The sequence below is a fragment of the Corvus hawaiiensis genome, chromosome 6 (assembly GCF_020740725.1).
Source record: "Corvus hawaiiensis isolate bCorHaw1 chromosome 6, bCorHaw1.pri.cur, whole genome shotgun sequence".
Classification (NCBI taxonomy): domain Eukaryota; kingdom Metazoa; phylum Chordata; class Aves; order Passeriformes; family Corvidae; genus Corvus; species Corvus hawaiiensis.
This window is the reverse complement of record NC_063218.1, coordinates 61,606,687-61,621,821: the sequence shown is the minus strand read 5'-3', so window position 1 is coordinate 61,621,821 and position 15,135 is coordinate 61,606,687. Positions and strand designations below refer to the sequence as shown.

The window sequence follows — 15,135 nt, the reverse complement described above, 5'->3', positions numbered from 1 at the left end:
AAATGGAGGGCTAAAAAATAATCAAGTACAGACGAGAGTCCATGCACACATACTGTTCCCTCAACTAAAAGTTTTTGTCCTTTATTATTTTATTCCCCCTAATGTGTATCAATCAAGCTTATACAATGGCAGGACAACTAACTGTGGTTCTTTGCCATGGTCCGTATTAGGAGGCATACATAAATTGATTTGCAGAAAATCATTTGGTGAAAGTGCACATGAAAGTTTTTCTGTCTCAGATGAAAGGCTGAAGGTTGGGGTAACAGAAATTGATGATGATCTTAGACTGGTGATTTCATGGCAAGGAGACAAACAGGAACGTAGAGAAATGGCTGAGTGAACAGGGACATGTACACATGCACAATCCAAGCTATATTAGTGAACTGTCCTTGACTAGGGAAAAAAGAGAAGAGCAATACTGATGTGGCAAGCCGACAGGATGTTGCGGAGAGGGATGCTGACCATAGAAAGAAAGAGAAAGACTTACGTTAGTTAGGCACCTGCATATTAATCTGTAACCAATCGCTTGCTATTAAAGGCCGCGTGAACAGTAGCTGTAACCCAACAGTATGGAGCTTGCTTACGTGTGCTTGAGGAATTAGACCCATATAACTATGGGTCTGACAAAAGAATAAATGGAGTTCCATCATATCTCCATGAGAAGCGTGGTTCATCCCGGCAGATCTCTGGCAATTCAGGAAGTCTTCTGTAGCATCATGCTACCAGAAAATTAAGAAATTCTTTCCCACAATGTTTTGCTGATATTTTATTATTGATGAATAACTCTGTGAATACCCTTTGAGCAAAACACAGAGCATTGCACTACAATGCCAGTAATGAAAAGCAATCCCAACTAAAGCTGATTTCATTTATAGGTAACACGGGAAAAAACTGGAGCAGAAACCTAAACCTCTCCTTTGCTATAATGGAATTTTCTTGCCAAGGATAGTGCTCTAGAATTTTTTCCCTCTTTCTGCCTTTGCCATACCTGTAAAGATTTCTGCCAGCATGCAGCAGTCACTACAACCTTGGAAAAGAGATGATGAAAAACCTGCAGTGACAGCAGATAGCTGGAACTAATGATGTAGGCCTGCATTCCTGGCCATAAAGTATTTGAAAAGGAAGCCTTCATATGTTTTACTTATTTTTATATTTACTTAAACAAAAGAAGCTTGAAGTTTCAAGCCTTGTGACCGACATCCCAGAGCTGGATGCAGCACTCCAGATGGGTGTCACATGAGCTGGGCAGATGAGGAGAATCCTCTCCCTCACCCTGCTGCCCACATTGCCTTGGACGCAGCCCAGGTCATGGCTGGCTTTTGGGGCTGCAAGGGCAGATGGGTGGTCATGTCCAGCCTCTCATCCACCAGCACCCTCAAGTCCCTCTCAGAAGGGCTGTTTATTTTATCACACTAAGCACAAGGCAATCTCACCTCACAGTCAAGGCGCTGGCATTCCTTGGTGCAAGTATAAATAACCGAGGCCACCGGCAGCACTGCTCACAGCTCTCTGGAAACAGCACCTGCTCCATAAATGACGGTCAGTGTTCACTCCTCAGGTATATCTCCCTTCTCATCTGAGAAATGTGACAAGATTAGAGGGCTTCTATTAGAATTAGAATTACTCATCATCCTTGAGCCGACTCAGGCCTTTAAAATATTTTAAACCAAAAAGAAGTGTTTAGTTTTACCCTGCAAAGGGAATTTAATTAGCAAAAAATTTCTCAGAAACTGTTGCGAAGCACTGGCACAGGCTTCCCAGAGAACCAGCAGAGTCACCAGCCCTGGAGGTATTTACCGGGCTAACGGCTGGACTGGATGCTTTCAGAGGACTTTCCAAGCTGAAAGACTCCGTGGCAGTGGCAGCCCGAGCTGGACGTGTCCCATAGGAACGCCGCCCACCACGGTGTCCCAGGGACCGTGCCCCACAGGAACGCCGCCCTCACGGTAACCCAGGCAGGAGCGTGCCCCACAGGAACAGCCCCCCCACGGTGTCCCAGGCAGGAGCGTGCCCCACAGGAACAGCCCCCTCACAGTGTCCCAGGGACGGTGCCCCACAGGAACAGCCCTCTCACGGTGTCCCAGGGACGGCGCACCGCTCCTGCCGCCTCAGCATGAGGCCTTTCTCACCGCGGAGCGCGGGCTGATGGCGCCCCCTGCCGGCTCGCCCCTCACGGCGGCCCACCCACTGTCAAACAGCAGTAAACTCACCGAGGTGCTTTCGGTGTTTTCGCTTTATATATTGTGCTGGTTTCGGCCGGGATAGACTTAATTTTCTTCCTAGTAGCTGTAGAGGGCTGTGTTTTGGATTCAGTATGAGTCTAATGCTAATAACACACTGATGTTTTGATCGTTGCTGAGTAGGGCCTAATGTAAGTCAAGCACTTCTCAGAGTGTCATCTCTTCACAAGCAGCCAGGAAAGAGCATAGCCAGGACAGCTGACCCCAGCTGGCCAAGGGGATATTTCACACCATGCCCACTATATAAACTGGGGAGTTACTCAGGAGTGGGGCTGATTGTGGTTTGGGGAGGGATTTGGCATTGATAAGCAGGTGGTGAGTAATGCTATTGTGCATCACTTGTTTTTCTTCAATTTTATCTCTCTCTCCCCCATCCCTCTTTTAATCACTATTTTTACTATTATTATACATTTAATTTTACTTTGTTTCAGTTATTAAAGTGAATCGGTTTCACTGGTTTTTTTGCTAATTCTGCTCCTCCCAACGGGGTTGGGGGGAGAAGTGAGTGAGAGCTCTGTCGTACTTTGTTGCCAGCTGGAGTTAAACCACGACATCTACACAGTTTCCTATGTCTGAGCCCACTAGGTGCTTTCCAGTGGCTCCCAGAGCAGCGTGTCCATCACCACGTGCATGACCACAGGTGCCAGTGCCAACCATGACAGCGCTCACCCAGCCATGGGAGGGCTGGGTCAGCACCATGCTCACCCACACTCCTGCAAATGGTGTTTCCTCGCTCGAGTGTTTTGCTTGCGAGGAGAGGGGTTTAAGTAACCACCTTATGCATGACTACGGCCGGGGTGCCTGATGGGGATCCTTGGCAGCCAGCCCAGTCCTACCATCCCAGCCAACAGCAGGGCACTGGGGCAGCCCCAGCCTTGGGCATCAGGCACCTCTGTGGGGATGGGGATGGGCTGAGGCTGGGTTGGGACACAGAATCATAGAATAGCTTGGGTTGGATGGGACGTCAAAACTCCTCACGCTCCTCTCATTCTAACCCCCTGCCATGGCAGGGACACCTTCCACTAGACCAGGTTGCTCTAAGCCCCATTCAACCTCACCTTGAGCACTTCCAGGGATGGAGCATCCACAATTCCTCTGGACCTGGACAACTTGTGCCAGTGTTTCATCACCCTCATTGTAAAAAAAATGCACCATTTCTAGGCTGCTCTGGTGCCCAACCAAACCCAAAAATGAGCATCTAGTAATCAGAAGTTTTTAGCATTTGTAATCTCATACCCAAATTTATATTGAAAACTTATTTTAGTAGTCACACGTAAAACTGTCAGTTTGTTTCCACCACAGATATAATTAAAAAAAAAAAAAAAATTAACAAATAAAAGCAGGATTATAGGGCAAAACTATGCAATTGGGACTTCAGAAATAGCCCCTTAATTAGTTTATTTAGGTTGATATCAAGCACCTAAAAAATAATACAGTAAAACAAATATTTAAGTCACTGGAAGGTTTGAATTTTGGCAGGACTGCTTTCCCTTATTATAAAAAGAGCAGAATAAATTTCCCAAAATGTTTAATGTCAGTACTTGCAGTTCTTCTTTCACAACAGCAGGAGAAAAAAAAAAATTGTCTAATGCCCAAAAATGACATCTGTGAAAAAAAATCTGTGCTAACAAGAATTAAAAGAACATCTAGTGTAATTTATTCACAGAAATGCCCTTAATAGACTAAATTTGCATCATAAAATTCTTTTCTACCCACTTTATATAATAAAGAAAATTACATTATTGATACTAGTGTTAAACCAGCTTTGCATAGTATAGTAAATCAGACTCATGCTGTGCTCAGCAGATGGACACATTTCTGCTTCGTGTAGGGACTCTATCAGTTAGCCATCTGAGAACATCTTAGCAGCACATTCATCCTTGCCATCTGATTTTAATTTATGAGCATCACTATCAGTAGTTAGATTTAAAAGGCTGAGAAAGCAATCAGATCACCAGAACACTCTTTTGTTATACAGCCTATCTCAGATAGCCCTTGCTACAGATTTGAGACTGGTGCAGCAGGCAGAAAGCGACAGAGTGAATTCAAGTAGCAGTCATCTTCCCAGAACAGCATTTGGAATATCACTCGAGAAGGCACATAGTAGAATCAACCAAATTAACATTTTCAGCATTATTGACACTAAAAGATATATTGCTCCCTGTTCAATTTAAAAAGATTCCCTGGGGATATTTTTAAGGGATGCTTACTTTATTGATTGTTATTGAGTAGGACCATTTGACAGCTTGTAGGGAATGTCTCAATAACAAAAGCCTTGATAGAAAGAGATCAAGAAGCCCCTGGTGACTGATCTGGATGGCATCGATTTGATTTTAGCGTGATGCATTTAGTTTCCATTGTTAAAAGAATATCGCAGATTAATTTATAGAATGAATAGTAACTGTAGAGCTGTGACAGAACCTAGAGCCCTACACTGCACACAGCTCTCGCTCCAGTAAGCAATTAATTTCAGCAAGATTACTATGTACAGCTGGATTACTCTGAGAAGGAAGCACTAGGGCTGAATCCCACAACTTCTACACTTGATATTCACAGAACCACTCCACTAATATATCACAGTGGCTGTGAGGTGAGGAGAGAAGGAAAGATGAAAAGGAAGATTTCTATCACCTTTAAGCTCATGAATAACCTTCTTCCAGCACAAAGAAACCAGGGAACATTCTTGTATAAGCGGGATGTAGAAACAATAGAAGCATTCTGGCAAATATTCACAGGGTGAATTAGAATCAGGTAGTTATGCAATCTAAGAGGTATTAAACTACAAAACACAAGGCTAGCTAACAAGTAACAAAACACAAGGTTAGGCACTGATAAGACCAAATCTATTTTTTGCTGAGAAAAACAGAGTCTAAGACAATGGAGACAGGAAAGACTGTAAGTTTAATAAATTCACTCAGACTCTAGAGCGTTTCTGTAGCTATGTACAGACATCAGCTTCCTTCAATATGCTGATAAATAGAAATTTTAGAAAAGTAAAAGTGCATCAAGTTTTATGGGATTATATCAGCAGCAGCATTTGCTAATTGCCATAACCCCTAAGTCTCTCATTTTGATGTACTTAGCAGTCAAAAATTGTATTGCTGCTGACAAAATGGCTTTCCCTTTCCAAAGAAAGTGTTGGTGAATATTCCTGTTACACCAAGAAACAGGTAATGGAGGTATATTATCTACTCAGAGGTGCTTGCAGTCATCTTATCTGAAGCTTAAACCAAAAGCTGAAGATTTTTTTTAAAGGCCTTAAATATGTCTGTCATAGGTTAGCAAGCATAGTCCCGGAAGGGACGTCCTTGCTAAGGGGTGCTTACAATTTCCTCTGGGAACTGATAGAACCTATCAGCTGGCCAGTTTGAATATGGACAATTCTCTAAGCCACTTAAAGTTGTGATCACCTCTGTGATCCACATTTAAGAATAGGCAAACTCCCCCTCCAAGCTCTCTCTCGTTTCCGGCGCTGGGACAGGTGGCTGCGGGCCCCGTGCGGGGGCCAGCGGGCCCGGCCAGGCCCTGCTTGGGCCAGGCCGGGCCGGGCCACGGCCATCCTGGAGCCATGGACCTGTTCCAGCCATGGAACCCCCCCCACTGCCTTGCCGTGGGCAGCTGGAGCGGCTCGGCTCTCCCCCCTCTCCACTGCGATAAGAAAAATTCAACATTCCAGCTGCAAAGCTGCAAGGCCGAGGTGAGAGTAACCCTTTTATTGCTGTGAAGAGCTGAAAACCTGAGGGAAGAGAGAGAGGAGATGCTTAAAGCTGAAATTCTGTTGTGAAGCTATGATATATCAGAGTATCCTGTTGTAATTTCATGAAGATATGGGGGGTGGAGTGTTCAACTCGTAAGCAAAAGCACCTGCGCCGAGATAGGCAGATGCTGACGCAGCTGTAATTTCATGAGAAGTTTGAACAGGGAGAGATGGAAGCGATGAGGACTTTTGCTCCAAATGGGAAAGGAGAAAACCTCAGTTCCTAGAGATGCTCCCAGAGATAGTCCTAACGATGAAGATGAGGAAGACGCTTCGCTCCCAGGGAAGGAGAAGGGCCTCTGTTTTTGTTTCTGAACGGCTCAACCTTAAAATTGTACCCCAGAAAACTTCAAGAGTGGACCCTCGAAAGCAGTTGCGGGAAAAGCTGCAAGTCGGGGGAAAGGACTCACACGCAGGCAGAGAGACTCCTCTTCCTAAATGGACTGAACAATATTTGGAAGTGGGCGGCTGTCTCGTTGTGATACTGTTTTCATAGCATGAGCAAGAAGAGACTTCTCTTTCTAAATGGACTGAACAAGGTTATTATGGAAGTGGTAAACAGACTGAACATCTTAAGGGTTGTCTTTGAACATTGTCAGTGGGAGAAGGGAGGAAGGTGGGGGGAGGAGGAGAGTTCTGAAGGTGGTATAATTTTTTTTTCTTCTTTTAGGTCTGTTAATAAACTTCTTTATATTCTTTCAAGTTTGGTGCCTGCTTTGTGTTTCTCCTAATTCTTATCTCACAGCAGATAAACAGTAATGAGTATTTTGGACCAAACCTCTACACTAAATTGGTGTTTCCGCCCGGTTACAAACCGAACCCGCGACAATGTCCTAAATAAAAGTCTCAAAAAGAGTTATTTGAATTTCAAATGAAACTCTCTCTGCTGGCAGGGTAGCAGCTATACATACTCTAGACTGAGAACTACACTAAGATACTTTTCTACTATGGTTCCAAAAATTCCCTGTTCTCATGTGTTTATTTTCCACTCCCTAGTTCCCTGACAAACATAGAGTTGTGGCAAACTCGTTGATCATCTCTACTATTCCAACCTGCAACCACTGAGAACCTAATATATTACTATATGAAGGAAGCAAAGAGTTTTTATTCAGTCTGTAAGCATTTCAGGGCAAATAAAATCTGAACTGTTGAATCCTAGCTGTGTCTTATGTGAATTGATCATTAACCCCACATCTGTGCTACATACTGGTCTCTGGCAAAATAGTATGCCAGGCAAATATTCACATTATACAAACCAAAGGAAGACTGAAATCTCTTTCTCCAAGCACACAAAGGCTATTCAGCAGGAATAGCATTTGTCTCACTGTTTTTTGACTCATCCACACTTTGCTGTGTACAGCTAGTGTAATTATACTTAACCCTCTCTGTGTTACATATGCTAATGTAATTTTCTGTAGTGTGCTGTAGTCATCCATAATTCACTCCTGCCATTCTAACAGAAACCTTTATGCCTGTGGGGCTGAAGAACACAGTTGGTTTTCCAATATACCAGATGGATGCCCAAACAGGTGGATTAGAGTCACTTTCCTTAATCTTTACTCTGTTGTCAACAAGTCTATAGAACAAAACATGTTTAATAGCAAGAGATTCCATGGGGTAGGAGATATTCTCAAGCAATAGCTCTAACTCATCATTTCTGCCGATCTGGCATTTCTCTGTTGCCAGGTTAATATCCTTGCTTTACATAATTAACCTTGTGCCAATTCTCTCTTGTTTTGGTCAGAATAGAAGCAATCGTTTTTATAGAACAAAAAAGTCTCAAGATCAGCAAACTTCTTACTAAAAGAATCAACTTCAAATGATTGACATCAGCTCTTGAAAATACAGTTGGGCTCCCAGTTTGAATGATATGTCTGTTATTCCAGGTCTGAATCCAAAAAAGTCAGTGACTGTGAATGTCTAAATGGTGGATAAAACACACACAAAAAATATTGCTGGGTGTTCCCCAAATGAGAGCTTTGTGCATCTTTCTAATTCGTCTGTGTCCAGGAGGAGCAATTCAAGGGAGCTCCATGAGGTACTGCTGTGCAACTCCATCCCTTCCACACTGCTGTGTGCTGGCAGAGCCAGAAACGAAGCACAAATACTTCTTGGAAAGCATTTAACAATGGAGGAAAGGAAGAACACACTTCTTCACATCAAATCAAATCAAAATACCATGTTCCAGACCCTATCTACAGATGACTGAACCTAGCAAATTGGATGATCATGGGTATCATATAGCAACAAGTGTCCTGCAGCCAAGGAGCAGCACCTAAGATGAGCATCAATGAAAGAATGATTGATTGCAAGCAAAGAAGGAAGAAATTACATAGGACAGCATCTTCTTCTGGGGACAGTATTCTGCTTTGTGCTTTTTAAACCCAAGACAAAACCTCTGGGAATGTCAGAAGCTAATTTAAAAGAAATGAAAATGATTTCTAACTTGTCATATCAAACCCTTACAGAAAAGCATCTCTGTTCATTGTGTAATGCCTGTAATGCCTAAAGATCTTCTCAATTATATTTGTTTTCCAGTTGATTCTCCTCATCTAAGAAAGAAGTGCATTGCTATCTAAAAAGAAATGCTTCTGACAAGTGTTTTATCTTTTTCAGTGGCATTATAATAGTAACAAAAAAATCTTGAGCCATTAACTTCAGTGCAAATTTTGTCTGAAAAAGGGCAAACTGAACATTTTAGGATTAGGACCATAGAATTTACACCACCATTAGATTCAAATGGATAAATATTTTTTCCCTCTGATTGATATCGTAATACTTCCAAAGGGACCATGCTGGGACCAAAGGATGACAGGATCAGCAACAACCCACAGCAGTCTGATGCTGAAACGTTTTATATATTCAACTGTCAAATTTCAGATACTTACAGACAAAGAGACGGGTGCATTCAAAGGTGATATAAAATACTTCCTGATCTCCAGGAGAAAACGCTGGACACTGGGACACTGCTGTGACAGCACCTATCCACTGAACCATCAATCTCAGTTTCAGAAAGCAGGAAATCTAGTTTTGCTAGGATGGAAAAGGGAGAATATGTGGCTCTGCAGGAAAAACAGAAGGCCAGAAGCAAGAAAAACCCTTTACTGTTACCATGCCCTCATCTCTTTCTTAAGGGAAAAGCACTGGAATTCCAAGAGGAAAATATATTCCAAGCTGGCTGGGAAGAGAATGATAAACAAACATAAGGGTAGGAGGGAAGGCCCATTAGGGGAGGAATGGAAGGAAGGGTGATATCAGGATCCAGTGGAAAGGGAAGGGATCTGGAGGCACGTAAGAGCTAGGCAGCACCAGTGGGATGAGAAGAGAGAACAGAGGTAAAGAAGGCTCTGGGAAGTCAAGTTACATACCAGAGGAATTCTTGGTAAAAATAAGTTTGTGAGTCACTGACATAAAACACTGTACATGATATGGTAGCAAACCTACATGAATTATTATTCAGATTACAGATAATTTAACTCTATGTAGATGTCTGAGTCTGTAACAGAAAATGAACAAAATAACAGCTGTAAAGTGTGAAGGAAAGTAGAGAGAGAACTTGTTTTCCTCAGATCATATTTTTACATACAGAAAGGAAAACATCTTCATTCTGAAATATTAGGAAAAACAACTAATAAAAAAAAGTCTCAATTAAAGGAAACTTTTAGATAATGTCTTGTTCTGTGGTCTGTCTTTCCCGTCACTTTTCCTTGTTCCAACTACACTTTCAACACCTAAACATGTATTTTAGACGTATATGTTAACAAACCCTAGCTATTAAGTGTGCCCATCACATCTAAGAATCACTACCCTGCCAGCTCTGTTATCTAAGTCTCATTCAGGCTCTGTACTGGAAGATATTTTTATATAAGCCTCTTGCCATCAGAACAAAAGTCTTACTTCTGGTCATGTTGACAACACAGCAGGACAGCTGGAAGGTAGTCTAGAAGCAAAGGTGCTAAAGACCGAGGCTGACTAGACCACATCAAGGCAGTGCCTTTTGAATTCACAAGAGTGAAAAATCAGAAAAGAATTAGCAGGAGAATATGTTAGGTTTTTGTATCTGGGTGACATTAAATTGTACATGAGGTAGTTCAGGTTTTAGAATAAGAAGGTACAAATGTAGGTAGGAAAGAAAAACTAAGTTAAGGTCAGGTTACTCTAACAGGAGTTAAATACATCACTATTATGGACTGTAACATTAAGGCAATTGTGATCCCCTTCCTCTTCATGGTTCCTGCTGGTTATGTTACATTTTGAAATAGCAAAACAAGGCCCCAGCCAAGCCATTTGTTTGGATTTGGCTCAGATACATCTACACCCTGCTGAACCAACTTATTTCACTGGCGAATTTATAACATCTTGAAATGTATCACTGGAAATAATTTGTTGCACAAAGCTAAGCTCACTTGGCCAAGTTCACAACATGGCATAAACTTGAGGACAGTCTCTGCACATTTTTCATACAGCTCACCCCAGACTCTATTTCCTGACATAGTCCTTGCCTGCTAGATAAGCAACTGCTGACGTGTATAGTGTAAAAACACAGAGCAATATTCCTGTTGTTAATAATTTTATCATTGAAGCTTGAATTGATAGATTATCACTGGACGGTTTCAATCAAATTAATTATGAGTATTGACAAGGGGAACTGTTCAGGAAGAGTAGTTGATGACAATGCTTATCCTATCACTGTCTGGGCCTGGTTTTTTATCTGTTTTAAAACCAGTCAGTGTTAGGAATCCACACAGGTAAAGTTTCAAATCCAGCTGCTCACACAGCATGCAGTCATGGTCACTGCACTTGATGCACCACATTATCACAGTGAGGAACATAATTGTGTGTCAAGAGTTTCTTGTGAGAGAAAAGCAATAGAAAGAATTACAAAATTCCAAGCTCTAAAAACAATGAATGACACCAACAAGAAAAAAATTAAGTGGAAGAATACAGGAGACGTGTTTCTCAAAATGTAAAAAAAGTGCCCATGAAGCAGCATAGGACACTGACCATGCTTCAGGAAAGGACTGTATTAAAGTTGCTGGTCTTTGGAGGAGGAAGCTCTCTTGTATGATTTAGTAAGATGTACCGCAGTAAAACAATACTAATAGTCAATTCTCCACTGTCTGAGAAGGCTGCTAAAAGGATCAGTGTTAAGAAAGATTGATTAAAGCATGTGCTGCAACTGCTGTTGACTCTGAAAACATATGCAGTTGCACCGTATTAGAGAATATGAGCCCCAATCTAGCAGCAAAGCAGGATCTTGAAAATTAATTCAGAACAAAGATTATCAGATATCTGTAAAAAGCATTACAGCAGAAGAAGAATAAAAGATTTTGAATGTAAGTTCTGGGGCATGCAGATAGAAAAACAATGATGGACTCACAGACCATTAACATTTATTAAAGGCTGTAGTATGGAGATACTAAAACACAGTCAGAAATATTATTTTAAAATAACATGGATGTTCATAAATACAAGGTAAAGAGAAATGCTCTGCATGTTTCAGCTTTCATTTGAGCATGACAGGAAATGAGTGGGGAGGATATCAATTTTACAAACAGAAATGGAGGGATGACGCTTAAGAACTTCATTACTTTGTGAAAGTACAAAGGAAATGAAGAAACAAAGGCACAATTAGGCAGGCCAAGGCAAAGTTAGCTGACTCAGATGGTGCCTCGCTTGCTCATGACTGATAACAGCAGCTATTACTGACAGTTCTAAAAAATGTCATTCCATTTTAGTTCTCAATGTGTCAGACTCAGGAAAATTAAATCACATCAGAAGCCACAGACTTATTACTGAAAGGTCAATTTTTATGAAACTTTTCCTCAAAAGTTTTAGCGAAGAGATTAAATAAGCCAACTCCATTAACTTGAGTCAGACAAGTTTTAGGGGAACATCAGGCAAAAATGGGCTAAGAACTAGTGTACTTAGAGACACGAAGAGACACAGGGCTTTGCTTCTATTTCCAAAGATTGCTTGGAAATCAAAATGTAAATTGCTTTGAATATTCATCTAATTCAAGACTTTTATCAAAACACGCAGATGTGCTTTGAACTGAAAAATGAAGTAGCATCATTTTACTTAATTAATGTAGAAATGACTCAGGAAAGCTGGTGTTATCCCTCCTATGTAATGTCACATTGACTCCCCTAATGCACCCTTTGGAACAGATGGGGCAGGGGATGAGCAAATTCAGAGCCAGAATCAGCCCACTACAAGAGCAAATCTTGATGCTGTAGCTTCTTCAGTAACCCACGGAAAAGCATGAAGGAAAATATGATCACTGACTCCTTGTGCAATTGACCGGTTTTAAAAGCCTGGCCAAAAAGTGCTGTCTGTTTTATACTAGCTCATTTCTTGATCCATGCACAGTTGTAAATTGTGGAGCCCAGACTATGTCTCTGAGAAACTAAGAACCATGAGAAAACTGAGGTTTGATACAAGAAAATGAAAGGTTATTCTAGACTTAAAGGCCTAGCTTGGGAAAAAACCCAACAGGAGTTCTTGAAAAACAGACCTACTATCATACTTGCAGTACCACAGTTTGTGTACCAGATTACACAAATATCACTTTCTCTCCTTTACAATACATTGGGCTATTAACAAGTACCTGTCTGTTCATCTTTTATGTTTGAAGATAAGGATAAGCCCAGTAATCTCAAGCATTTGACAGGTATACCAATATTTTACACTATTATTACACTACTATTTTAGTAGACTGACTTACCTGAAGATATAACCCAAAGGAAACGATCCAAAAGTATAGGATAAGTAATTAATTCAACAATCACAAAAAATCTTTAACAGTTAACACAGTAAGACTCAAGGATTTCAGAATTTCAGAAATGATACAATTAGTAACTACCATAGTATATTTTTGCCTCTTTTCAGATTTGAACTGGTATGAAACAGTAGAACTTTTAAAATGAAAGAAACAAAAAATGACAAATGAGACTCTTCCTCATTTATTATGCACTTGAATGGATATCCAAGAAGGAATAGTTAGAAGGCCCAACTAGTTTTTCTTCTGCTAAACAATATAATTTACAATTCATAAGAACTCATGAATTAATTATGGAAAGTTGCAATGATTTCAAGAAAAGAGATTTGACTTTTATTAGAGATACATAGCTCGTGTAATGTATTCAGCCAATTGGCAGGAAAGGAGAATTAAGATTCTGAGAGGTAGCCACTGAAAATATGTTCAAATGGAAAATTGGCTCCACAGATATTACAGAATTATGTGCTGGCCTATTTGTGTTACACTTTGGCTTTCCTACCTGAAGTCAGAGGTCAATAGCAGAAAAAGAAACTTTATTGATGGCACTGGTAGGCCTCTTTGAAAGGAGATGAATCACCTTGCATTTTGAGGGCTTTTAGGTATTTCCCTGAAATTTTAAATATATTTCCCAGCCAATAGCCATTTTAATTTAATTTTACATTTTTCTTATTTATTGCTTCTATTCTTTTTCACTCTGTGCCTCACAGACTCTTTTCTGTCTAGAATGTGTACATAAATTATAAGATTATATTGATATCATCCTACTATTCATACTTCTGATCTTAAAGTACTGATTTTTAGATAATTTTTTTTTAATTTGTCACCTTACCTTTTGCTTGATACTTACAATTCTGTTTGATGTGGCTGAGGGTGCTTGTGTGTTTCACGGCTCCTGCTGCTCCTGGATGCTTATCATGTTTGCAGAGCTCACACAACTGATCTGTATGCCCAGGCTGAGCTGTGTACGGGATGGATAGGCCAGCTGGAGCAGCCCTGACAACTCTGCATAATGGTCCCCCTGGGTGGGGAAATAAGTGCTGCATTACTCAGACAGGATCTGGGATAGGGATCAGCTATGGCTAGGGACTGGGGAAAGGCTGGAAACTATACAGTCACGGTACCTCACACAGTTGCGTGGAGAAATTGTGAAAACAAGAAGGAAACTGAAGGGCTGCAGCAACCAAGACCTGCCACTCCCCAGTTTTATTAGAACTAGAAACAAGACTGTATTGAGTAGACTGGATCAAGGCTGACATCACCCACTATTTAATTTACCTTCTATGCTGCCTTCCAGCATACTTCAGCGTTTCGACATCCACTGGGGTACAGGCCAGCACAGGCCAGACAACAGCCCCTTGAAGCACACAGCTGTGTTGTGAGATGGTATCAGCCAGTGCACAGCCCCAGGAAGCTGGGAAAACCTGTGTGTTTGGGTAGGGCTGGTTATTGCGGAAACGTCTTAGTCACATTCCTTTTTCCCTATGACCATCCCACAGGCTTCCCTGAGACAGATAGCCCTACACACCTTCATCTTGCTTGCTCGTAGGAATGCTATTTTTCTCCTTGTATCTAATCACCATAGAAAATTGCACTTTTTTTTTCTGGCCCATCTATCTCCACTAATTTCTCATTAGAAGTGTTACCTGTAAACCTATGCCTAGACCACTGTAAGATAGAGGCCTTTACAGTTTAATCTCTCTGCTTTTGCATGGGACAAGGAGAATGGAACTGATGGAAAAAAAGGTCAAAATTGGAAGCTGCATGAGGCTGTAAAGAATGAAAACCTTCAGTCAAGGCATTGGAGTTAAGCTGCAGAGTCTACTCAAGAAGATGAGCTGAAAAGAGATATATGTAGCTTGATAATTTGATATCCAAGAAGCCAACATGGAAAGGATTTTTCCTTCATTTAAGTTGTTTATAGGAGTGCTATATATGTGCACTGCAATGAATGGAAGCTTTGAAAACCACATATAGGTCTAACAAATATACAGAATTTAACAGTCATTTATAACAGCAAATGTGAAATATTTTCTTAATGCTCATATTAAAACAATTGCTGTAACTGTCATCTCCTCATGGAGAATGTTATAAACAGCAGAGAAGAACATGGTCACTCAATACTGCCCTTGTGAATAGACAATCATTTGTACTATTATTTCTATTATTATCACCAGTCTGCCAGCTACATAAGTTGTGCTTGAAAACAGTAAATAGTAACTTACTAATATGCATACTGAGGGCTTTACCTTTTTATAGAATTTTTTACAAAAAAGCTGATCTCTTGATATCATTCAATACACTTTGTAATAAAATACGTAATCAAGGACAGTTTAAAATGAGCATTTATGAGATATGTA

At 40.9% G+C, this 15,135-nt stretch overlaps 1 long non-coding RNA gene across 1 annotated transcript in view; it reads right to left on the bottom strand.

The window, feature by feature from the left end:
• The window catches only part of LOC125327793, a 51,269-nt gene extending 37,555 nt beyond the window's left edge, over positions 1–13,714 (bottom strand). The window contains exons 1-2 of the long non-coding RNA XR_007204374.1: positions 13,626–13,714; positions 1,434–1,576 (exon numbers count right to left, since the gene is read on the bottom strand). This is a non-coding gene — a long non-coding RNA (uncharacterized LOC125327793). The remainder of the gene's footprint in view (positions 1–1,433; positions 1,577–13,625) is intronic.
• Between the last annotated feature and the right edge of the window lie 1,421 nt (positions 13,715–15,135).